The sequence below is a fragment of the Anser anser genome (assembly GCF_964211835.1).
Source record: "Anser anser genome assembly, chromosome: 3".
In the NCBI taxonomy this organism is placed as follows: domain Eukaryota; kingdom Metazoa; phylum Chordata; class Aves; order Anseriformes; family Anatidae; genus Anser; species Anser anser.
The window spans coordinates 1,760,175-1,784,401 of NC_139722.1; the positions used below are offsets into that span (position 1 = coordinate 1,760,175).

The 24,227-nt window shown below is 53.2% G+C and overlaps 2 protein-coding genes across 5 annotated transcripts in view; one reads left to right on the top strand and one right to left on the bottom strand.

Moving 5' to 3' along the window:
- The window catches only part of ZNF395 (zinc finger protein 395), a 251,888-nt gene that overhangs the window by 123,948 nt on the left and 103,713 nt on the right, over positions 1-24,227 (top strand). The gene's annotated exons all lie outside the window — the stretch shown is intronic.
- Positions 1-24,227, bottom strand: part of NCOA1 (nuclear receptor coactivator 1) — a 166,414-nt gene that overhangs the window by 92,625 nt on the left and 49,562 nt on the right. The gene's annotated exons all lie outside the window — the stretch shown is intronic.

Genomic DNA, 24,227 nt, shown 5'->3' on the forward strand with positions numbered 1-24,227 from the left:
ACCCAGCAGGATTTGTACCAGGAAAATGCAAAAAAAAAAAAATAATAACAATAGTTTAAAAAAGGCAGGTTTGGGATTAAGGCTTGGTGGTAGGGGCCGTGTCGGAGATGGACCTGTACGGTGACCTCCTTCCCCCCTCCCTCTCCAGGAAAAATGCTTCCCCAAGCAGGCACGGAGGGAAGGCGAGGGACTTGCTGATGCCGGTGCTGCTCTCAAGATCCCCAGCTGGAAGCCCACAGATCTTTTCTCGTGTCTCCAGACCACCGGGGCCCCACACGGGTCTGCACCGGGGAATACGATGACCCCGGTCCCCACGGCAAGGGCTTGGGGCTGGGTGGGCGTTAAGGTCCCTGAAAACCCAAATTATTCCAGGTTCTGTGATTTTATACCCGTCCGTCATCCCAAAGAAGCCAGCCTGGCCTATTACGAATTATTTTAAAAAAGGAAAATATGTGCGCCAGTGCTCATCCCTGCGCTGCCATCAGCAGCAGTTAGCTCAAAATTATACGCTGCCGGCACAGCAATTTGATAAAATAGCTGCGCTAGGGAAGAGGCTGCTGAAGAAGGCAAGCAGGCACGTGCAAGGAGGGCCAAAACTCGCAGGAAATCTTGAAAACCTTAACCCTTGGGGATCGCAACCTCATTACCTTCCGAAAGGTTCGAACACACCCGAGCTTCATCCTTTCCTCCGCGCTCCGAAATAAAAAAAAACCCTGCCCAATTTTCTGCATCCCCCCCCCACCCCGGAACGAGGGCGCGCAGGAGCACGGGGCCAAGTGGCTGTGGCGGGTCGACGGCCCCAGCAGGAGCTGGGAGGAACGGTGCCGCTCGGCAAAGCCCCGAACCGGGGGTGGCTGCTGGCTTTTCCAAGCCCCCTGCCCTCGAAGGGCACGGAGCCGCTCGGGAGATGGGGCAGGGGAACCATCTCCAGCACCCAGCTCGCTGCGTGTCCCCGTTTGGAACGATTGTCCCAAGGCAAATGAGGAAACAATTCAGATTGTCCCAAGGCAAACGAGGAAACAATTCGGTCTCAACTCCGAAAAGCAGCGCGTTGAGCGCGGAAAGTCCCGGCGGTCTCCTGCAGGAAGATAAAAGAAGCGTTTTTCCCGACGAGCTGTGGTGTAGCAGCAAGCAATTGGCGCGAGGAGGTACCCAAAATCGAGCAGATCGTAAAGCTAATGAGAATATCAGCGCTGCCATTTTCGTACAAATGCTTCTGAGACGGAAGCTTTTTCTCCTTTCTCCCCTTCCCAGCACCAACGAGGCCACGAGGAGGTCTGAGGAGAACCTCACCTCCCACCGAAGCCACCCGTGGCACAGGGGGCTGCTCCTTGCAGAGCTCCCCGAGCCCGGGGACGTGGGGCCGGGCACCCTGCTGGGGCGGGGGGGGGACAGGGGCACCCAGGGGTGCCCCCAGCCCCAGCCAGCCCAGGATCTAGGATCTCCAGGCTTCCATCAGGTGGCATTTCAGCAGCACCTGCACACCGTATTTATACAGCAGAATTAAAAACCTGAAGCCTGATCCATGAAGCCGGCGATGGTTTTACAATCCGCGGTGCCGTGCTGCTGTGAGCATCCGCTGGTGCTGAAGAGCAGCACGGTGCAGGCCCTGCTCCCAGGAAGAAAACGGGCCAGATTTGGGGTTTTGGCTGTCCCCTGGGTCCGCCGCGCCACCGAATGCGCGACAGGTCTCGGTCTGAGGAAACGAGGGGGTGTGAACGGTTCGCCGATCCCCAGACGACACAAAACAGCGCTTTCAGCTGATGTAACACGAACTAAAGGCAGGTGACGTGACCGCACACGACTTACGGGGAAACCACATCTCGTCCCGGACAAGGGACTCGCCAAAAAAAGCATGCGAGGTATGTGTGGGAAGGAGCGAGTATCTCTCGTGAATGAAACGAGGCAGGGGAGCAGCTCAGCACCCTCGGCTCGGGGTGAAACGAGGGGTCCCGCACCCGCAGCACCGAGACTCGGTGCTCCGAGGGACACCCCCCTGCACGCCGCGAAGTCCTGGGGGAATTTAGGGAGGGGAAGCATCTTTCGGCCACAGGAGGCTGGTTTTGCTACGGACGGATTAAGCCCCAGGTGCGGAGGAGCTGATGAGCGGCGGCTGCGAAGGCGCGGGAAGGAAACCCCAGGTTGAGGAGCTCTGTCCCCGCTCTTGGCACCCAGCAGCCTTGCACCACGGTGCCCGCGAGCACGGGGAATCACGTCCAGGCCACAACGAGCTGAAACGTTGCATCCAGGGCAGCGGCAGGGAGAAACCCGTGGCCGACATCTCCCCCGGCCCGCGGCGTGCGGGGCTCTCCGTGGCTGCAAGAACCGGCGGGGAAGCGTCTCCTGGGGAGGTCAACGCGATGCTCCGGGCTCCTCCGGGCTCCCCCACGACAGCGACCCGCGTATTTATTATATATATTTATTGCCTGCAAGTTAAACTCCCCAGAACCCGATATTCCCCCTGCTCACCGCATGCACTCGCAGAGCAAGTCCTGCCACATTTTCCTCGGGCTGAGCAAGATCCCTCCGGGCCCGAGCGTGCCGAGAAGACGGGGTGTAGGCGAGGTGCCCCCGTGGCCATCCACAGCTCTGCGGCTTCTCCAGAGCTCGGGACGAGAGGCTGGGGCCATGATTTCAGCCCCAAAAGGATCGGTCACGGGTGGGGGTACGGGGGAGCAGCGCTGCGGAGGGAGGTGCTGTGCTCAGCACCATGACCTTGGCGGCATTCCTCAGCGTCCGTGTGCTTCCCGGATTGTAAACACCCGTCCCTAAAAATGCCCTTTGCAATCACGCAGTCAAAACAACGGAGACTTGAAAGCCACCGGGTTTCACCTTGCAGAAATTACTACAACCGCACCCGCAGGGGCGGGAGCGAGCAACGCACTCGGGATCGCACGAGGTTGTGCTGGAAGTTGGCGACCGCGAGTGCCAAGTGCTTCGGGTGATAAGGACAAGGAAGGTCTCAGTGCGGTGACAACCACGCTGCTCGGCGTGGCTCTGTTTGCCCAAAGAAGCCCAACGTTACCTACGGCCAAGCATCCCCTGGGAACCCACCGCCGGCTTTATCCCGATGCCTCCTGCTTCAGGGAGGGGCAGACACCGTCCCTGCAGAGAAGCCATTCTGTAATTTTTAGCACCAAAACCCAGCACGGGCATGAAGGCAGCACGGCCAAAACCAACACAAAACCTCCCCCCAGGCCCATCTCCCCCGAGCTACACATCTGGGTAAAGCCCAGCGCTTCCAAGGCGAGAACAAATTCCCGTTGCTCATCTGCCTGAGGCTCCCCGAACACAAGTCCTCCCGGGCACACGGAGATCCTAGAACTTGCTTTTTGCTTTTTCACTGAAGGTTCCCCAAATAGCTTGGTTTTGAAGGCTGCGAGTTGAAAGCCACGCATTTCAAAGTCTGCACAGAAATCGGTGCTTTTGGTAGCAACTGGAGCACGGCAAGGCGAGAAACACTCCTCTCGTTCGCCGGCTTCTGCGCAGACTGCCGAAATCGTTTTCTAGCTATTGCTTTAATGTTAAAGTCCAAAAATATCGTGTTTCCTGGGAGCCCCAGAAACTGAAACCAAAAGCGAGCTGGTACGTAAAGCCACACTCAAATCTAACCACATTTTTAAGAGCTTTTCTATTTCCAGGTGCTTACTGTTCCATTACAAACAAAAATAAGTCTTTCCTCCAAAATTTGTTAATGGCTCCCGAGGAGCCGCTGTACCGCGACGACTTCACATCCTAGCCAAATATTATGCGTGTACATCAATTTCGGTGGCACTCCCAAACAGCACGTCTTCGGCTTCCTCATCAACACAACTCCTCTCGTGCCCAAAACAGAGGGAGAAATTATACCGGAGAAATCAGACTAAGCTCGTAAATGCTTCAAATTAGCTCAGCCGGGGTTTGCTTCCAGCCCCTTTACAGTACTTCCCTTTTTTTGACACGTTTATGCTACATGTTAGTGAGTTGGTTTCGTTTTATTTTTAGCCTGGGCTTGATCCTGCAGACAGGTCCGTGTCGATGCTCCGAGCCGTGGGGCTGTCCCCAGCACGAGCCAGCTTCCAGGGATGTGCACGAAGACCTGGGGGACTCGAGGATTCAGTCTCAGGGGACTCGAGGATTCACACGTGAGCTGGCACGAGATGCATTTCCACCGAATATCCAGAAAAGCAGGTGTTGTGTCTGAGCACCAAAGCAGGGCACCCTCCACCCTGCTTCCTAGAAATGAGAGGAGCAGCTTCCAATCGCCTTCCTCTCCGACTTAATTCCCGTACCCACAAACGTTAACACCCGAAGCGGCTCCTCGCAGCTCAGCAGGGCCAGGAGAAGAAGAATTTCTCTGCAAACACCGCCGCTCGCTGAGCAACGCCTACAAACCCAGGCGACAATTGCCCCCTGCGTCATTCTTTCAACGCTGCCGTCCGTGCCAGCAAGGGCACGGGTGAGGAATGTCGCTGCTTTTCCCACGTTTTGAGGAATACGGGGAATATGGGGAAACCTTTGGGGCGAAAACGTGTCACGGAGCAGGCTCGGGATCACCCAGGCTCACGGCCCTGGACGGCATCGCAGCGGTCACCGAGCTGGCATCGCCCTCCCGCTGCTCCTCCCCGCGGGCTTTCAAACTCTCCTGAAACAGGCTGAAACCAAAAGCAGGGCACGGCAACGAGAGCAGCCCGGTCACAAGGCGGTCACTCCAAGAAAAAGGGAAAATAAGCAGTTTTACCATGCCCCACACCGCACCCGGCACTGCACAGAGGTGCGGCACCACGCAGCCAGCCCTGCATGAGCCTGTGCACGGAAAACGGACACAAGGCAAAAGCCACTACTTCAAACACATTATTTTTCCCTAAACAGTGCCCCTTTTTGAAAAAATATACGTATCAGGGGCTGTAAAAGCCCCATAGGGAGCTTCTGTTTTTAAGCAGCCGCAGGAAAGGCGGCGGTGCTGCTTTGGGGTGCTGCACGCCAGCGCTGAGCCTGTTTTGCTCCATGCTGGCACCAGGACCGGGACCAGCACCGGGACCCGAGCCTGCCAGCCCCACGCCAGCCCCACGCTGTCCCTGCAGCGGGGTGGCTCGCTGGCTGTCACTTCGGCACCAGCAGGGCTCGGGGAGGGACGGATCCACGAGGGTAATTAGTTAAAGGATGCTTTTCCGCAGCTGGAGGTGGAGACCTGAATAAGCAGCCAGGCTGGCTTTCAGCATGTAATTAGCAGGCTGTTAAATTTGTGTGTCAGGTGTCACCGCGCTGGGGAAGATGAAAACACCCCCGGACTGCATCTGCGGAGCGCAGGAGGATGCGTGAGCTGGGTGGATGAGCGGGGCAGAGAGGCACAGCGAACCCCACACCTATTTATCTGGAGGCTGTCTTATCTGCTACTTACCTGCTCAGTGGAAAAGGCTGAGCTCTATCCCCCTGTGAAAGGAGGGGAGACTTAAAAGCTGATGAAGAATACCAAGAAACGGAGATTTCTTGGTATTCTTGGTTTCCCGGTATGCCCCAGCAAAGCCCACGTAACTCCAGGGTACGGAGACCCCTGGCCGTCAGACCTGAGCTCACAACTTAAAACTTGATTAAACTTCCCCTTACCTCCTGCAAAGCACTTCCAAATAAATACTTGAGTTTACCAGCAAGGGAACTTCGTTCTCTGCCTCGTTCAGCCCGAGAACCGAAAAGCCTTCCTTTCTAACTCACAGCAGCCTAGCTACACATCAGATGGGTGAGAGGGTTTCCATACTTGGGAATCAAAGCGCAATTACGCCGGTAGTAGAAATTTGCTATTTCTTCTTCCAAAAAAAAAAAAAAGGAGAAATCAGAGTCAATCACGTACTTCGCAACTCCACTGCAAAGTCTACCTAGCAGTTCGAGGTAGCCCTGATTGCCAGGTACTCTAATCACTCTGAGCACATCTCGTGCTCCCGGTCGCTGAGGTTCGGAGGTCCGGGGCTGCAGCGCGGTGGCGACCCCCAGGAGAAGCCAGCGGTGCTCCCTGCAAGCCCCCCACGGGCTCAGCGCGGGTGCCTCCCCCGCAGCTCCTCGTCTAGGCTCTCTAAAGCACCCCCGGAGAGTCACGCCCCAAAAGGACAGCCGAGGGCAGAGCTACTCGGCGGGGCAGAGGCTGATTTGGTGGAAAAAGGTGGGAAAAAGAGTAAGGGACGGTGGGAAGGGGCAGGCAGAGAGCAGCCATTTGGTGATCAGTCTTAGAAACGCAAACCACACAACAGTTGCACTTCCTTAGTTAATGCATTCGCTTTGACGGAAAGCCCCGAAATGTGAGGACAGAGGGCGAGTATTCCGGCAAGGAGGAGGGACAGGGAATAAAGAGACGAGCGTGGCGCAGGGAAAGAGGAGCAGAAGGAGCCTGCCGTGCCTGCAGGAACTCCCGCGAGGCGCAGAGACGGTGCTGCATGCCGAGGGAACGCGTGGGTGCGGGCGGACGAGAGGCTTCATCCCTCAGCACCAGCCTTCAACACCGGGGAATTAAACCCTCAGCGACACTTCTTCGAAGAAGGAAGGTACAAGTTCAAGCAAACATACCTGCACATACTTATTTCCTTTGCTTATGTAAGAGCCTGTAAGCCTGTATGCAAATTTTGTGGCCTTTGGATCATTTCCGAGTTACCTCTGCAGCTCCGGAGCTGTTTCGAGCGAGCAGCCCCAGCCGCCGGCCCGCTGCTCGCAAGCGCGCTGCAGCCGGGCTGGAGCTCACTTGCTGGTGAATCCGTCCCGGCCGTGACCGCGGCAGCGCTGCTTTTTCTGTGCAGCACATCCTGCCGTGATTTTAAAACGATACTGCTCATTAATCACGCAACCAAGGGGTTTTTTGCAGCTCCAGCTCAACAGCCACGGATCGTGCGGCCCCTCGCGACGGTGGCTGTTCTCCCCCCGGACAGCAGGACTGGGGTTCCCAGTGCTGCGACCCCACTGCTGCGCCCACACGGGTCCCTTTTAGGCTCCAAAAACACAACCCACGGGTAGCATCAGCTCCAGAAGACCCAAGGACCGGTGCTGGCCAACCTCTGCACCCCAGCCCAGGCTCCTGCCTCGCTGCTGTTGGAGGAGCGCATCGCAGGAGGCATTTCTCTCCACCTAGGAATGGAGGAATTTTAACACAAAATGCCCTCCAGCTTACTTATTTCTGCAGCAATTAGTCCAGAGACAGCACAAACGAGCATTGGCCAATTCGGAGCAGAGGTTTGGTTTTATCCCCCTTCCGCCTCCGAGGTGAGGAATTCCCTTCGGGGTCGCGGCACTCGGGTGGAAAGGGAGCGGGCGGCGCGTGCGTGACAGCCCCGGCTCTCCCAGCTGCAAGCCTGAATTTTCTCCAGCACGAGGAAGTTGTCAGAAAACGCACTCGGTAAGCAAAAAAACCAAAATAATCAAATAAATCAGAAAAATGTAAACTCAGCTTTCCGGGAACTCGAAGGCATGGAAGAAGAGCGTGGTGGCTCCGTGTGAGCAGAGGACGGCTCGCAGAGCACACAGGTTGGGCACTCCACGACTTTGTCACGCCGCTAACGAACCTGTATCTGCTCGGAGATCCTCACCCATCCCCACCACCACCCCAAACCAGATGATGGCGGCCCCAAAAATAGCCCGGAGAACTTGCAGGATCCAAACCCAGCAAAACAACTGCATCACCCGGAGGGCTGCGCTGCTTACGCGAGCCTCTGCTGCAAAACAAAACCGATGCTGGCCACATGCTGCTGAGGCTGGTGGCAGAAGCCCACCCTGACACGGGGATATTGACTTTGGGGTTGGGAACTGGTTGTAGTGGTCGGGCTGTGCCAAACCCAGCACCCAGACGCTGGACTGAGCGCGGTTTTGGGTCCTGTAATAGCTCAGCGCCGCCGCACCGAGAGGCGAGCCTGAGAATCGATCACGTTCCTGTTCGGTACGTCCTGAAATACCAGCAGCTCGTGTCCTAATGAAATAGATTTTTCAGGCAAAACCTAAAATTACAGCGGACAGTTACGTAACAAACGACACGTTTTACACCGTAATCAATCTCTCCAAACGAGAGGTAACTTGTGACGTCACAGCAGGGTCAACGCCGACCGCGTTACCGCCCCTCGGAGCCTGGGAGAAAAATGGGAAACCGTGGGGGAGCACCGAGGGGAAGGGAGAAGCATGGGGAAAAACGGGGGAAAACATGGGGAAAAAGGGCGAAAATCAGGGGAAAACATGGGGAAGAAGAAGGGGGAAATAGGGGAGAACTGGGGGAAATCCAGCCGACAAAACCCAATGGGCGAGTGCTCACAGCGAGTGGTTGCAGGTTTTTTTTCTTACCTGACCCATTTCCATGCTAAAGTTAGACTCTGCGAGCTCTGCTTGATTTCAGTGCGTTTCCTTTATTTTACTTTCAATTTTACTTTGTTCCCCCCCCTTTCTCATCTTTTTCACTGGGGTTTCCATCACCTTTAAAGCCTTCTCAGGCCAAATTACTTTATTTTTGTGAGCGCAGAGAGGTCTCACAAGACTCAAACCACGTTCATTGAATAAATCCTACAAAATTGTGGTTTTTTTTTTTTTTTCCCTTTTTTAATTCCTCTCAATTTGCACATCTGGCTGATGGCTTCCCTGTCTCTGCTCTTACATTTCAACACTCCCCTCCCACCTAGGACCATTTGTGGACCTCCAGTCCTGACGTTAGCAAGAAATCCTTCCATCCTAATAGGTAGTTCTGCGTTTAATTTAGTATTATTATCACTAGTATTGTTATAATTTAACAGTGTATCTGCCTCCACACCTTTCCAAGCGCATCAGTTTGATGCAGGGAGACGAGCCCAGAGGGGCTGATGCTGCAAAGCGAAAAGTCTTCTTATGAGCTGTGAAGCACAATTGCTGGTTTTATTTATTTACTTATTTAAAAGTTCACCAGCTAACCTGACACCAAGTTGCGAGGCGTCCTTTTGGAGCACACCTCAACTCAGATTCAGAATCCACATGCAAACCAACGGCTGACAGCAATTACTCTTCTTGCTGGCTAAAGGTTTAGGCTTGGGCCAGTGCCTTAACTGAGGCCGCATCCCTCCCTTTCTGAAAGTTTGACATCTCACCAAAAATCCTACAGAAAGCAGATGCTAAATTCCAGTTTGCTCATGCACCTTTTGTGGGAAGAGCAATAGGTGGTAGAGACTACGGCTAATTTTAACTTAAACTGGCTCTCGTCCCAATTAGAAAATGCTATTTCCAAGCTTTAGGAAGCATCTAAGTACTCTGAAAGTGAGTTACAAGATCGTGTGGAGGCTTTCAGAGACAACAGAATAAGGGTTTTCCATCCATTTGTACACAGTGGTTAAAAAACCCACAAAACTATAATTGTGTTTTACTGAGATTCAATTTAAGACCAAGAGGAACAGAAAAGCTTCTTATCGTGCAGCTACCAGGGGTCCTGCTACATAAAGAATTAAAAATTATAGACAGAAGATAATTATTAACTTTCATGCTGATTACCTTCGTATCTGTCAAAATACTTTAAAATACATTTTGAGCATTTGTTCCTGCTTATACAGAAATTCACCACTTCACATTATTAGACCGTTCTTAGAGGTGCTCGATGTTTCAAACACTAAAAAGCCCTTCACTAAAATCCTGTTTTTGCTCCAAACGTGGCCTTTGCAAGATCCCCATTCTTATCTGGGTATTTTTTTTAGTTGCATAGCATACCTTAAAACCCCAACAACACAACTCGGGCTTTGTTTATTTTTCCAAAGCCAACTTCTCCAAAGCAATACTCTTAACTATTAATTGAGATTGCCCGATAAAAGTCTACCCGTTCCTATTCACGCAGCTATTTTTGCACTGCCTACCAACAGATCCACAAACTTAACTCCCGGTAGCATAGCAAAAGCGAAACCCCTTGAGTGATGCTACGAGGGAGCACGCTGCACGAAACGAGCCCCGTGGAGCCGAGCGTGCTCAGCTCTGTGCAAAGAGCAGGCGGGGAGGTGAACTTCCTTCTTCCATCGCTGCCGAGCAGAGCAGCTGCACAAAACACCTCATCTCCCTCCTCCCCCTCTCCTTAATCTAAGCATGTTGTCAACACGGCTGAAGCAAGAGAAATCTGCAAGCGTAATTACACCTTGGGACTGCTAACATGACATTCTCTAATAAGTACTCCCCCGAGCATCTGCTGATCTAATAATTGGCACTAGAAAATAATGCGGGCTTATCTGCGCGGCGATGAACTCATTGAACGCGGTGGCAAGGCACTGAGCTGTGGCAGGTACAGGGGAAGCATGAGGAGCTGATCGAACTTCTCAGACACCCATCACGGTGCAGTGCTATCTCAGTACCTCGGCAATTGAGACGGTGGCAGAAGAGTGTTAAAGCATTTAAAATCGGGAGCGCGCCCGATCGGAGCGGCTGCCGTTGTAATGCAGTCTGTAAAAAGAATTAAAAAATAAAAATAAAAAAATCCCTACCTGTCGGGAGTTTCAGGAGTACCCATTTTTCCATCACTCAGTCAAAACGGCATTTCAATCTAATTTGACAGCGAACGCCATCCTCCCACACGATGGCCCGGGCAACGCCTGCAGGGAGCAGCCTGAGTTGGTCTTGCCCGCCTGTTTAACGTTAGGGTCGCCGTTGTTATTAATCATTAAAAACCATTATTTCTGGAGCTCACTGTGGTGTTTCTTCAATAGCCGCCCAGGCATGGTGCTGGGTGCCCTGCTCGGGGCGGCGACCCAAGGTGCCTCCAGCCCCAACCATCCGGGGTTCAGGGCCTGGCACTACGCCACTTAATCACCCTTTTTTGAGCCCTGTCCGGTGTGATTCTGTCCTTAAGCACTCAGCTACAGCCTTTTTTGAGCACTCTCTGTCGTGACTCCATCTTTAAGCACTCAGCTACAGCTCTCTTGGGCACAACAAGGCCGAGGCGATCGCGCCGCCAGGGCCGGATTCGGCCTTGTTGGAGCTCCGTGCCGTGAGGCACTCCTGGCCACGAGCTAAGCCACCACGACGCCCTTAATGCCTCGGTAATTAGCTAGTGGGTGTTAATGCTAAGAGGCTCCCTTCCTTCAGTTCGAGAGGGATGGGCTAAAGGAAGAAACTTCCGAGGTTTGGCAGGGAGCACGGCCTTGCGAAACGCCGGCAGTTCACAATTCCTCAAAGGACGGCACCGGCTTGCTCGTGGAGGGCCAGGTGCTTCAGGAACACACGTGGGGCCATCTTCCCAACACACGAGGCTGTCCACGCTACCTCATGAAAAAGCACACCCAGCAAGGCGATCAAAAACAGTCGGCGTGCTCTGGTGTGATAAAAATACGCGAGTCCTCGCCGCCTGCCCAGGCCGCGCTTCCCCACAAGCCCACATGCCGCACGCTGCGACAAGAGACGATGGCCAGGAGAGAGCTGTGAAACACCCTATTTCCAGCTAATGATACAAAACAAACTGCATTTTGCAGAAGCAGACATTAAAGAATGAATAAATACAAAAATACCTGCTTCAGCTGAATGAATACACGAAAACTTCCTCACGGTTAGCCTAAAGGTGGCCCCTAGCACGGACGAAAGGCCTGCTGTGAGGACCAGGGCCTCTCCTCGTGCCCCAGGTGCCCTACACCACCTGGTGACCCCAAGCTGACCACCCCAGGAGCGAGCCCACAGCCCACAGACCCCAACCCACACCCCCAGACCTTTTGGTGGCCAGACACCACTGCTCAGCTCTTGGGGACCCCCTTGTCCTCCCTGGAGGGGCACCGGCTGCCGCTCAGCCGTGGTGAGGAACTGATAGGGTCCAGTCGATAAGGAAAGGTCATTAATTCAGGAAAAAGGGGAAAAAATGCAACGAACATTTGTGAACAGCAGTTGCCGAAGATCTTTGGCTAGAAGCACAGTCGGGTCCAAGTGACGTGGCAGGATTTGGGAACTTTCACCCTAGGGCCATAAACCAAGCTCTTCAGGGCAACACAAGGCTTCTCCTACGCTCCAAAAGAGCACGTTTCTCCCCAGGAGATTGCCCCACCATGGCAAAGTTTAGCGATACCTCACCCAATCTCCGAGCCAACTGCTCACGCTCAGCAATATTTGCAGGATTTGACGAGTTCCTTCGCTAGGCGACAAAAATCCCCTGGCAATCCTGCGGCCACGGGAAATACCCTGGACATGCTACAAGCAACGAGAAGGGCTCGGGGTGCAGGGGTGCCAGCCCCCTCTGGTGCTGCAGGGACAGAGCCCACCGGCGAGGCACAGGAGCTGCAGGAGGATTTCACGCCAGTGGAGCACAGCCTGGAAGGGACTTGAGGTTTGTCTGGCTTTTAGCTTTTTGTTATTAAAAAGGGAGCATGGTAAGCGGTTTCTTTCCAAATCGAGCGCACGTGCCCTCCTGTTCCCCAAACAGGACGGGGAAGGGGCTGTGCATGGGGCCACATCTATCCGGTAGGTCTTGCTTGCAGAAAGAGTACCCAAAATAATTTCAAACAGAGCCTGGCTTGCTGGAAGCTGCCAAGAAACACAGGGAAGAACCTAAATGACACCTTCTTAATTAACAACCTGTGCTTTAAAAGCAGAATGTATTCTTCTGGTTAATAGCAGATTACCTGGGAGTGCTGGTGACACCCCTGAGCAGAAAAATCCTCATACCAGCCCAGCCTGGGCCAACTGCAGTTCTTCCTCGGAAGGGAACCAGGAGACAAACCCTTCTCCCTCCTCCAGACCGTTTTATTTTAGGAGCTGTTTGCCTCAAAGCAGGACGCGAGGACGTTACCTGCTCCCTACCACCGACGGTGCCACTTTGAGGGAGCTGAAGACAGAGGGGTTAAGGAAATGGTATGGAGACCTTTAATTAAAAAAAGAGCTAAGTAGTTAATGTTCACAGGCAGCTTCTGATGGACATATGCCACCTCTGCTCACCTCCCGCCTTACAGCAACAGCCTGGTGACAACCTGGGAGGCTGCTGAGCCCGGACAGGGCAGCACAGAGGGCTTGGCTTCCCCTAGCCTGGAACAGGTGATAAAAAAAAAGGTGATAAAAATATGTCCACTTCCTGAAATGAGTCGACGGGCTGTTCCAGAGCGACGCTGGGAAGCTCCAAGCCAGCTGCCACGCGCCACGAAACGAGAGGCCAGCTTCAGATGCTCCCTGGGGTTGAAACCCGTGAGCAACTGGAGCAGGGACACGGGAGAGGAAATGGAAATCAACACCGAGCACGGAGGAGAGCAGGGCATGTTGCATACGGACACTTTGGCCTGGCAGAGTACAATACAACCGAAATCTCATACTCGGATTCAAATAAAGCTCTGCCATTCTGACAAGGGAAATGAATACGGACTTTGAGAGAAGAAAACCAGGAAGAGAATTTAGGCTCCTTGCCCGAGATCAACTATTATCTGCGGTAAAGCAAATTTCTGACCCTAAATTACTGCAATCTAATCTCTAGATAGCATCTGACTGCCCGTCCGATAGCACGCAGCAATATTCTGCTGTGAAACGCCAGCCTGTTAGGAACAGGAATAACCACCACGCTCTCAGTCATCACATGAATACTCAACGAACGAAAATGAATCGCAGCAGGAAGGAAAAACTTATCAGTTCCATGTAGTATTAATTACTGCTTCTCGTTACCACGAAGTAACCTCGGCGAGAAGCGAAGCGCTGTGCTTGGAGCTGGAAGCTTCGTGGTCAAAGCACGGCCGCGGGGAGCAGCGGGCTGGTTACGTGCCCCGCTGTGTCGCTGCCCGTGCGGCTCCCGCGCCTCGTGCCTGATGCTCAGCGATGCCAAGCGAGCTGCAGATGGCTGCAGGGGAAGCTGCTGGTGCTCCGTACCTTTGGAACAAATTCAGAGCCCCCCTGAGAGCTCCGGGCTCAAGCCTACCCCGCGCACAAATAGCATTTGCCACTACTCACAACTATTTGCAGTCCTATTTCGCAGTGCCCTGGTGAAGTGCGAGCGCGAGGCACGCACAGCTCGGGTTATTTTGTTTATATTAAGGCCAGCCACTACTGACAGCATTTTACCACGCCACAGGAACGCTGAAGTGCGTGCACGCAGAGCAAATATTACATCAGCGAGCCCGGCACGTGCGCAGAAGCGGCTCCTCCTTTCGGCTGCCGTCCCTGCAGCAGCCCCAGCTGGAGGTTACTTGGGGCAAGCACACGCTGCCCTCGCCCCCTTTCACTCCAGTTTTGCGCCCCACAGCCTCTGATGGTGCAGGGGATCCGGTTTCGTGCCCCATAGAGCTGATGGTGCAGGGGATCCCGAAGATGGGTGCTTAACGTGACTTCCTCAGATACGTGCTTTGCAAATGGGAAAAAAAGAAAAAAAAAAAAAGTGATTGCTCAATGCTACGATCGCTTTAATTTTTTGAGGCATGTCCGAGCTTATTGAGCTACAGAACTTTCAAGCGCAGCTACAGGCAACGCGTTTTATAAGGTTATAGGTGAACACGCAGCACGGATCTGGGTGCTGCTGGGAGAACTGGACTGCTCCTCGGCCCTGCGGGATGTCCCTCGGCCCCGCAGGACGCCCCTCGGCCCCGCAGGATGCCCCTCGGCCCCGCAGGACGCCCCTCGGCCCTCATGCAGTTTGGAAACACATCACTGCCTAGTGCTATTCTAGCCATAACAAGTAAAAAGCCACTTTTTCCCTTTTTTTTTTAAGCTCTATCTACATATGAGGGTTTTCTCTTGGTTTATCCCCTCCCCGATTCCCCCAGCACACCGCATCCCCGCTCAGATTTGCTAAGCGGTGCATTTGAGGAACAAAAGCATTTTAAAGGTCTTTGGGTTTTTGTTTGTTTTCCGTACAGACCTGCCCCCAGAGCCGGCTCCAAGCCCTGAAACCACCTTCCATTTCCGAGCAGAAGCTCCCTCCAGAAGCTCCCACGGCTCAGCACCAGCATCCTGCTCCCTGCGGAGGGCGAGCAGCACCGCGGGGGTGCTGGGGCAGCCCTTCGGCGCTTCGGTTACCCAACACGCCATTTCCCTCTTTGTTTTTGTGCTTCACCGTAGCAAGCCCGATCCATTTCTTCGTTATATAATCGCTACTCACATTCTCCTTTAGGCTTTTCTCCTTGAAGCAGGCTGCAGAGAGCTCCCATGGCATTAGCTCTGCAACAAAGGCATCTGCAACGGGAAGCCTGCAAAACTCGAAGTTCGGGAGGGCCCACTGGGAGACGCTCCAAAAAAAATGTTAATTTGCTCGCGGAGAAAATAAGACAGGGCTTCGTTTCGTCCCACCTTTCCTACGCGTCGCCTCCAAATTAAACAGAAGCGCCACGAGTCGGTTTGTTTGGCGTGCGCGCAAGAGGCAAAAACGCCACGGGCTTCTCCGCACGGTGTCCTCTCCCCGTGGAGCTGCTCTTCCCCCGAAAGGAGCCAGGTGAGAGATGCAGCTAAGCTAAAATGACAGCGTTTTGCACCCACTTCACCCCGGCAGGCCCCTGCTGTGCGTGTGTAACGAAGAACGGGCTAACGAGAGGGGGATCAGCTCCTGCTCTCCAGCATCCCCGCAAGCGCGCGCTTTGCGGGCACGCACCCAGGCTTCCTCGCTGCCTGCTAAATCATAGGCTTGGCTAAAACAATAGGTACTAATGGAACAAACAGCAGAATGAGAGGCATTAAAAAAAAAAAAAAGGACAGAGAACTGTAATTATGAGTGCTAAGAACGAAGAAAAGGGATGGGGCAGCACCACAAACCATACCCTTGCTTCAAGGAAGCGCAGAAAATGCTGCGCCAGGTACTTAATGTCTCGTGCCCTAGATACGGGAGGGGGGGGTTAAAAAAAAAGAAGTGATTGAGTGTATTTAAATGGGGGAAAAGGGGTAATCTCCTACCGCAGAAATGGGTGTAAGTGTGCCTGGGTAAAGGAAAAATGAACATTTCTTGCGTGGCACAGGGGAGCGAGGACGCGGCTGCACGGAGGAACGGGGGAAACCAGGAGGGGCCGGGGGAGTTCAGCTCCCCCCACAGAGGGACCGTGAGGCGAAACTCATTAAAGCGCACAGGCCACGGGGAGTTCCAGGAGGCAAGTGCTGCAGAAACAAGCCCAAAACGATGCTATTAAATCGCAGCTATTAATAGCGGAAGAGAGCCACGATTATCCGCTGTGTTAAAACGGAGGGCAGCTTCCAGCTGGTGGGACCCGGCGCGCGAAGCCAAGGTGTTTGCCATCTGCTCTCAGGTGAGGGCTGGAAAACACGACCCCAGCTCCTCGTGGTGAGCCAGGCACCCCAAATCCCAGCTCCATCTGGGAGAGCTGCACCCTAAAACCCCTTCCTTTCGGTCACCTGGGGCAGCGGTGGTGTCACTGGGTGACGCTGCGGTGCGCGGTGGCCTTGAAGCACCGATGCAAAGCAACAAACCCCATTTCACACAGGAAAATTACATCAAATCCCTCCACCGACGCTACTCAGCAGCCCTTAAAACCAAGCGGTTCCACAGCACAAAAATAGGCAAGTGCCGGGGAAAACGCAGCGGAAAGGCTGGGCTGCTCCACATAACGTTTCCGAAAAGTAGGACATCTTTTGAAAGGCACAGGATTGCACAAAGGTGACAAAGGGCTGCGAGCTATAAGTAACCCAGTGTCATTCCCGCTGAATTCTCCCCCAAAATTCGTCACTCGAACAGAGCTCCAGAGATGTGGCTTCCTGCTTTGCCCATGAACCTTTACTAATGAATTAAACGGTTCCCAAAAGAGCAAAAATGCAAGCGGAAGACCCAATCTTTCAAAGAAAACTTCAACTGGGATAAAAAGCTAGGGGGAAAAGCCAACCTGGCTGCAGCCCCTGGAATTCAGTAGAGAAAGCATCTTCCATGCAAACTGGAAAAATTGAAGGCCAGCTTATGTAACGTTGCGCACGCAACAAACATGTTCTTTGTGTAACTGCACAACGTTTCTGCAACGATGTCCTCAAGCTGCCGGCGCAATTTTTTGCAAAGGGAAAATGAAGCTCGCTGTAAAAAAAAAAAAAGAAAGTGCCCAGTATTTGGTAAATCGTTAAGAAAAAACGCTTGGCTCACGAGGATGAGTGACCGCGCAGGGGGCTGCATTTCACCACCACGAGCCGCCCAGGCACGCGGTGCCTTCAGCAGCACAACCAACACCAGCAAATCCGACGGCTCAAGCACTTTGGCGTGAAGTTTGCCCCGGTGCAAGGATGCGGCTTGCTTTCTCCTGATGCCATCACACGATTATAGAAGTAAGACTTTTATTTTCCCCCCCAGTTAAAGCACCAAAGCACCAAGAAGCCTCAGCTGCAGCGCGGCGCTTGCTAAGGGCTGGGGACGGGCGCTCGCCCCAGGGAGGCTGCAGTGCTGGGTGCTCGCGGTGGAATCGCGCTAATTATATCAATGTTCACGTGAAAAAAGTGAAGAAGAAGAAAGGCAATGGATCGCCACCCTATTTCATAACATCACGCCATCCCGAGGGAAATATCCAACATCGTTGTGAGCACCGCTGCCCAGCCAAGACGAACGAGGAGCAAAGTGAGAATTTAACGGGTGAGTCTCACTCCCCAGCCTTGTGCCACAGCAGTCGCCTCCCTCACTGAGTTACCCTTAGAAACAGCAAAGAATCAGGCCGGTGTGCACATTTTTGATTTCTGTTCTTTTCTTTACAGCCCAGCTTTCGCATGCCTTGCACTGCAGGAAGGAAAGCTCGCTGCAAGCACCCACAACGAAGGGCTTTTTTTCGGCCAAGGTGGGCGCTGCTCTCACGAGCTACAGCCCTCAGCTAGCTGTCGTGAAATATGTATCAGCCTGCTGATGAGTTAATTAAAAATCTTAATACGATTCCCGTACTTACGGAAATCATTTACCCCGTGTATAGTCACGGTGTTGACAATGGATGGTAAGTGGCACACGGAGCGATTTCTAATTTTTTTCGTGACTTATCTACTCGTCTGCAAATGCTCCCATCGCTGCTAACAGCTGTAAAATTTATCTGTCCTTCATCTTCAACATGCAGAACAGTTGCTGGATTGCTCCTACCCTGTCATTCATCCATTATTACTCCATCATTTGCACAGACCGCTGCAGCATCCAAAACCCAGCCCCGGCGCTGCGCGAGGGCTGGCGAAATAGCTCTCCATCAACACTGGCGTTAGTAACGGCAGGGTGGAAGAGGGCTGGAGTTTAACTGCATACCCGAAGAACAAGCAAACAGCGTCTAATTGTACCGAAGTTATTTCATCGGCTGGAGAAACAGGGATACGATGGGATTAGCATTGTGCTTTGCGGTGGTGCCGTTCTTCGGGGTACGTTCAGCAATAATACGCTTGCACCAACTGGAGAAGCTTCCTGCCCGTTTCTCCATCGGTCAGGAGGCCGCTGCGCGGCTGTATTTTCCATCCAAAGATAGAGTCTGGAGAAATATCGAGCGACGGGGGCTCAATTGTGACATTACACCATTACATTTAAGCAAAAATGCTGCAGCTGTATCTGTACATCATCACTCTGACATGTGCTTGGGTCTCTGATTACCGGCTTTTATGAACCAAAGACGCAGGAGAGAGGGATTAAAGAGGAGACAAATGCAAGAAGTTTGGAGGAGCCTCAGGTTCGGGCGAGACTGAAGCCAACGACAATCGGCAGCTTCACTGCACTCCTCGCTGGGGCGATCGAAGCAGGGGGAAGCACCGGTGCCCTGCGGTTAAATAAAGGTGCAAGGAAACCCCGGTGGGGATTTGGCACAGCAGGCGGGCGAGGAGAGCGCCGCGGGGTCAGCAATTTGGTCCCAGTGCTGGGGCACTGCTGCTCCCCCTGCTGCACCTGCCCACAGTGCCGGTCTATCTGCGAGGGAAAAGGGTTTTTGCTAGGATTAATTTCATGAAACTCAACTGCTGACCACCTGTGTGAGCACTACAAGTGTTTTGCCTTGCTAGACAAGTTTTTTCTACGCTGTACCAATGGTAACGCATGGATCCATGTGGCATTTCCTACGAATTTTAGCAAATTCCTATTTTAATTGTCTATCAACAGTCATGAGCCTCGTGCCGGCTTTGCAAAAATCGTGCAAACCTCCGCCCAGCACAGCGGCCGGTCCGCGACCCCCTACCAGAAATAACCCTCCCCACCAGCACCGTTCTGCTTTGTTTGGGCTAATATTTTCTACTCCATCAAGAGTAGAAACCTCCGCCAGGGGAGGTTTAGGTTGGATGTTAGGAAGAACTTCTTTACCGATAGGGTTGTTAGGCATTGGGATGGGCTGCCCGGGGAAGTGGTTGAGTCACCATCCCTGGAGGTCTTTAAGAGACGTTTAGATGTAGAGCTCAGTGATACGGTTTAGTGGAGGGCTTGGTGGTGTTAGGTCAGAGCTTGGGCTGGGCGATCTTGGAGGTCTCTTCCGACCTGGATGATTCTGTGATTCTGTGAAGATCTCGAATGATCCGTTCCCACACATCGATTTCTTTGCTGTTCTTTCGTTTGTGCGGTTAGGGGTTTGGATTGCCCATTCAGATCTGTGTTTGTTGAAGGGTTTTTTTGTTAATCCATCCACTTCTACTCATTTTCTGTCTCCGGACCGCTTCCTGGTACAGTTGCCATACGTTTAACGCTGCCTTTAACACATCCCATTCCTCTCCCAATTTTATTCCGGCGTCTCAATAAAAGATTTTCCCTCCATTTGTTATACATTCAGAGAAACACGGAAACTGCTCAACCGTACAAATCTAACGCTGAAAGACATACAATCCATCTGATATAGCGTTACTTTGTTATTAAAATTCGCTAATTAGTTTGCCTTTCCACTCTTCACACTTGGGCTTAAGACAGCGGAGCATTTCCCCGCAGATGAAGCGCTCCCTGCTTAGCAAACCGTTCACGCTCCTACCAGGAGCGCGCTTTCTCCCAGGTGACGTTTTGCTATCAACTGTAACAAGCAACGGGGCAATTTGCCTTTGATTTTGAATTTCATTTTAACTTCTCAAAATATATTTTAATATACATTCCGCTGTTCATCTGTAGCGGGGATTTGTGACAGCTCCATTAAACAAATGTGTGCCTTTCATGGGATAAAGGAAGGCCGGGATAACAAGGGGAAGGGAGCAGGGCTGGGGAGGGAAAGCACGTTAAAGTCAGGGCTTTATCAACCTCACGAGGCTCCGGAAATCTGCAAGGGGAGGCTGAGGTCTTTACAGAAATAAAAGGCGAAAGCATCGATGGGGTTGTGATTTGTTCCTGCCACCTCGGCCTCTTCGCAGCCGCCGCCGCTCTCCTAGCCCCTAACTCACCTCCCCAAAAGGGAAGTAAAGATAAGGAAGCAAGGGCTGGGAATAACTGGGGAGGGGACAAGGAGATTTTAGGAAGAACATCGCTCACCTTTCCACCCGCCAGAGCGACGGGGGAGTTCCCACGTAGGAGCTACCCCAGGTGAGCCCCAGGTGAGAGCCATCCCAGGGGAGCGGGCATCGGGCTCTGCACCGTGCTCTGCGGGTGCTGGATTTCTCTCGGTGGCGTCGCTCCTGCCTGCAACGTCCTCAGAAGTGCTCGGCACCACCCGAGGTGCTCCGAGGTGTTGGCACGGCCGGCAGGGCAAGGACCGGAGGAACGCGTAGCGAGGAGGAGCAAAATTCAGATTTGCATCCCTAATCACCAGGATTTCGTGGCTGCTGTGCTCCTGAAGCTCGCTCGTAATGACAATTATGTACCAGCACTTCTGGTTCTTGGAAAGTACAGCTGTAGACGACGCCACTGCCTTCAGCTCACGAGCTTGACTCACCCGTAAATAACAATCACAGAAACCAGTATTCAGGCAAAATGGCCAGGAAATGCTTCAAATTTTGGTCCACGCGAGCAGAGCAGCTCCCTGCGATCTAGAGGACGGGCACGTGTGCGTTTTAAGGTGCAAACCCGCACACAGCAGGATCAGCGCGTCGAGAGCTTGCTTCCAGAGAAGCAAACGGAGCCCCGCACCAAGCAAAACCTCGCTGGCACGTACGCGAAGCATCCAAAAACAGCTCCTCGAGGAAGCAGAAACCGGCACAGAAACTCTTCGCACTTTTTGCCAGCCAAGAGGTGGCTTTGGGGGTCTGTGTTTGTTTTCTGAAAGTTTCCCAGAAACAGATCTTCCCAGCCCTGCGTTATTGACAAGCGGTTACTCGCATCAGCACTGCAAAATGATTTGGGTGATAAATGGAAAAAAAAAAAACCCTCCCGTAACTAAAGGCACAAACAGTCTCACTGAGGGTTTAACTCTCTCCAAATCCTCCGCTCTCGCAGACAGACCAAAAGCACCGAAGCGAACACAAAGGCAGCTCCGAGCAGGTTTCTTTGGTATTTTCAGAAGATAAGAGGGCGTCTTTTTGGGTACCCCGCTGTGCCACGTCTCCCATCAAAGCCATGGAGGGGCAGCGTGTCCCGCAGGACCTGCGCTCGCCTTCCTCTCTCCCTCCACCACCACGACCCTGTCCTGCACCCATGGGGAGGCATCGCTGCCCTGCAGGCCAAACGCTCCCCCACGTCTTTATTACTTGGCGCTGTTTTTTCCCTAAATATTTCCGTGCAGAGCGGATGGAGGGGTGCTCGGTGTGGTCCCGCCGAGGAGCACAGGCAGCGTTTTGCACACTTCTAGTGCTCTCCGAGTCAGCGCCCAGCTGAGCTCCGGGAGAAGCGGAGCCACACCGAAGTGGCGTCCTTGAGAGGCTCGGGGACGTAGCCAACGACACCGACAAAGAGCCACCAAAATAGCTGGAACGATGGAAGAACCAAACAGGCGGGGATTTACAACCACCTATCCGCAGCAAATCCCACAGCAGGCAAAGGACGGCGAGTCGTCAGGTCCCGCGAACGCACGGCCTCACTCGAGTGTGCTCTGCAATTAAACGATTCATCGTCTTTGCGGCCCGGGAAGCAGGAATTCCTGCGGGGCACCAGAGAAGCCAGCAGACTACAAAGCCCCTACGATGCTCAGCGTCACTGCCCCTGAGCGCGGCCCAAGGACTAGGCTGGATTCAAGCAGAAATGGGAAAATCTAAGAAAAAAACGCGTTTGCGTAAACTTTCTAGGAACTGCAGGTCAAATTGACAAAGTGGGTTGTTCCAAAAGGGAAGCAAAATAAGTCTGGAAGTTGGATAGAAGCAACCAAAATGGATATAAGCAACGCTCCTGGGCAACCAACACTTAACGCCAGATGAACAAATCCTCACTCGGGCATTTTAATGTTTTGAAGGGGCTAAGCACCAAAAATTTCTCCCTAATGGAGGAGGCATGTGTCCCAAATACTTCCTGCATGAGCCACGCACCCAAGCTGACCCAACTACAGGATTCACAAGAGCATCCGATGGTGTTTTAGGATTTTAAAAAAGGAACAGAGAAAGATCTCAGATGTGAAACTACAGCCAGCTCCCCCATCAGCACCGCCCTTCCTTCGCTTACAGAGGAGCCCAAGTCACCAGCAGACATCTCAAACCCCATACATTGTTTTCTTCTCCACGTAAGCCCAAAGCTTTTGTCTCTGGCATTGCGCAGACACCTCTGCAGCACGTAACAAACACCCAGCAGAACGGACAACTTCAACATCAAGCAAACACGGCCAGCAGCAGAATCCAATGATCAAATAAAAACAAAGAGGGGGGATTCAGCTCAGACCCGAACACCTTCAGCAGTGTGGATGCTGTTAATATCAATGAGAACTGCTTTGCTAGGGACAGCTGCCTGCAACGTCTGCCCTACGAGCACGGAAAGAAACGTGCTGGGAGACTGCACGCCCACGCGCCCGGGCTAACTTTTTAAAAAGGACAGCAAAGAAAAGTCTTGAATATTTTTGTTTAGCAATCTGGAGAGATTCTAGATTATCTACCCGCTGCTAGGGTGGCCGCAGGTGGGCGTGCAGGGCCCACAAAGCCCAGCTCCGAGAAGCAGCGCTGCTGGCACGTGTCCTCTGCAAAGCCACCGAGCTTCGGCCAGCAGCCAGGGGAGCTTTGGCTACAGGGGGCTTGCCTCGTTTGCGCTCTTTGCTCAATAAAAGCAGGCGTCAGGAGAGCCAAACCTGGGGGTCTTGCTTCCCAAAGGGCTGCGAGCTTCTCTGGATAAGTGGGGCTGAAACAACCAAAAGCAACCGAAGGTGAAAGCGCCGCCGCTGCTGCCGGTGTCCGTCCGACTCCAGAGCTCACCTCCGGCAAATACCTCGCACGAGATAGGCTTTATAAAGCGAGATAGGCTTTATAAAGCGTTGCCACACTTGAAAACCTCGTTAACAGCAGGAAATCTATTTAAGGTGGAAGGAACAGGATCATTAAGGAATAAAGAGGGAGTTTCAGCACGGCAAAGACCTAGGGCTAGGGCGGGGAGGCGGCGGGCGCAGCCAGCGTTATTTACAGCTTTTCATCTCAAAGCCCCATCGCGGGATAAAGGGGAAGGGAGCTCCACCAGAGCAAAGCGATTCAGTGCAACGCCAAAATGTCCATTTGCTAGGGGAAAGAATGAAATTTAATAACACGGGGGGGTGGAGGGGGAAAGAAGAGCAAACAGATGGGAGGTGCCAGGTGGGACAAAGGCAGAGCCCCCCCCGGCTCCCCGCACACACACACACAACTGCGGGGGCTATTTTGCCAGCCCCCGATATCAGGGGAAATCCAGAGCACCTCACTTAAAACTCATCTAGAGCCCTTCCTGCCCGCAGCTATCCGATTTCAGGAGAAGGAATTTAACCCTTCCCCCGGCGGGGCTGCATCTGCCAGCCCGACGCTCTTGGAGCTGCCTCAGCCCACGCACGGCCACGGCCGGGCACCTTATTTGTGCTCGGTGCTTTGGGGAGATTGCAGGGGGGGGAGAAAAAGAAAAATGTGGAGCCAAGCACGCTGCAAGGTCACCCCGCCGAAGGCTGGATCTGGTCGAGGCGCCGGAGAGAAAGCTAAAGAAATCTCAAGAGTAGCAGGAGCTGGGGGTTTTTGTTTGCTTGTGATATGCTTTCCCCGCTTCCAATCAAAAAGTGGCTGTTATGTACAGAGGGAAAGGTGATCTTTTTTTGCGGTGAAAAAGCCTGAATTCACCTGTTTGTTTATCGGAGGAGTCCGCCAGCGCAGTTTAATCATTAACCGCGCGCACCGCGTCCGGCGCTGCGCCGGGGCTCTGCCGGTGCCTCGTGGCTTGAGGGAGATGCCCAGCAAGAAATCCCCCCCCGGGAACTGGAGCTGCGGAGTCGTGCGGATGACCCGTGGTGACGGCCAGGAACGAGGCACAGCGCCACCAAAGCAATAATGAGTTTTACAGCCAAGCCATCACGCCCAGGCGGAGCTTACCCGAAGCGCAGGACCGCGACAGGGTTACAGCTCCAAAGGCAGACGGA